We start from the raw sequence: 1,950 nt of genomic DNA on the forward strand, positions 1-1,950 counted from the left end.
ACCAGACCTGATGTGTCCCTAGCTATAAGTTTAGCAGGGAGGTACCAAAGTAATCCAGGAGTGGATCACTGGACAGCGGTCAAGAACATCCTGAAATACCTAAAAAGGACTAAGGATATGTTTCTCGTATATGGAGGTGACAAAGAGCTCATCGTAAGGGGTTACGTTGATGCAAGCTTTGACACTGATCCGGACGATTCGAAATCGCAAACCGGATACGTATTTACATTGAACGGTGGAGCTATCAGTTGGTGCAGTTCCAAGCAAAGTGTCGTGGCGGGATCTACGTGTGAAGCGGAATACATAGCTGCTTCGGAAGCAACGAATGAAGGAGTCTGGATGAAGGAGTTCATATCCGATCTAGGTGTCATACCTAGTACATCCGGACCAATGAAAATCTTTTGTGATAATACTGGTGCAATTGCCTTAGCAAAGGAATCCAGATTTCACAAGAGAACTAAGCACATCAGAAGACGCTTCAATTCCATCCGGGATTTAGTCCAGGTGGGAGACATAGAAATTTGCAAGATACATACGGATCTGAATGTAGCAGACCCGTTGACTAATTCTCTTCCACGAGCAAAACATGATCAGCACCAAGACTCCATGGGTGTAAGAATCATTACTATGTAATCTAGATTATTGACTCTAGTGCAAGTGGGAGACTGAAGGAAATATGCCCTAGAGGCAATAATAAAGTATTATATATTTCCTTATATCATGATAAATGTTTATTATTCATGCTAGAATTGTATTAACCGGAAACATAATACATGTGTGAATACATAGACAAACAGAGTGTCACTAGTATGCCTCTGCTTGACTAGCTCGTTAATCAAAGATGGTTATGTTTCCTAGCCATAGACATGAGTTGTCATTTGATTAACGGGATCACCTCATTAGGAGAATGACGTGATTGACATGACCCATTACGTTAGCTTAGCACCCGATCGTTTAGTATATTGCTATTGCTTTCTTCATGACTTATACATGTTCCTATGACTATGAGATTATGCAACTCCCATTTACCGGAGGAACACTTTGTGTGTTACCAAACATCACAACGTGACTGGGTGATTATAAAGGTGCTCTACAGGTGTGTCCAAAGGTACTTGTTGGGTTGGCGTATTTCGAGATTAGGATTTGTCACTCCGATTGTCGGAGAGGTATCTCTGGGCCCACTCGGTAATGCACATCACTATAAGCCTTGCAAGCATTGTGACTAATGAGTTAGTTGCGGGATGATGTATTACGGAACGAGTAAAGAGGCTTGCCGATAACGAGATTGAACTAGGTATCGAGATACCTACGATCGAATCTCGGGCAAGTAACATACCGATGACAAAGGGAACAACGTATGTTGTTATGCGGTCTGACCGATAAAGATCTTCGTAGAATATGTGGGAGCCAATATGGGCATCCAGGTCCCGCTATTGGTTATTGACCGGAGAGGTGTCTCGGTCATGTCTACATAGTTCTCGAACCCAAAGGGTCCGCACGCTTAAAGTTACGATGACAGTTTTATTATGAGTTTATATGTTTTGATGTACCGAAGGTTGTTCGGAGTCCCGGATGTGATCACGGACATGACGAGGAGTCTCGAAATGGACGAGACGTAAATATTGATATATTGGACGGCTATATTCGGACACCGGAAGTGTTCCGGAGAAGTTTCGGATTAAACCGGAGTGCCGGAGGGTTACCGGAACCCCCCGGGGAAGTATTGGGCCTTAGTGGGCCTTGAGGGGAGAGAGAGGGCAGCAGCCAGGAGGTGGTGCGCCCCCTCCCAGGAGGAATCCTAGTTGGACTAGGAGAGGGGGGCGCAGCCCCCTTTCCCTCTCCCTCTCCCTCTCTTTCCTTCCCCCCTTCTTTTCCTAGTAGGACTAGGAAAGGGGAGTCCTACTCCTACTAGGAGGAGGACTCCCCCCTCTCCTTGGCGCGCCCATAGGC

The sequence above is a fragment of the Aegilops tauschii genome, chromosome 7 (assembly GCF_002575655.3).
Source record: "Aegilops tauschii subsp. strangulata cultivar AL8/78 chromosome 7, Aet v6.0, whole genome shotgun sequence".
Taxonomy (NCBI): Eukaryota; Viridiplantae; Streptophyta; class Magnoliopsida; order Poales; family Poaceae; genus Aegilops; species Aegilops tauschii.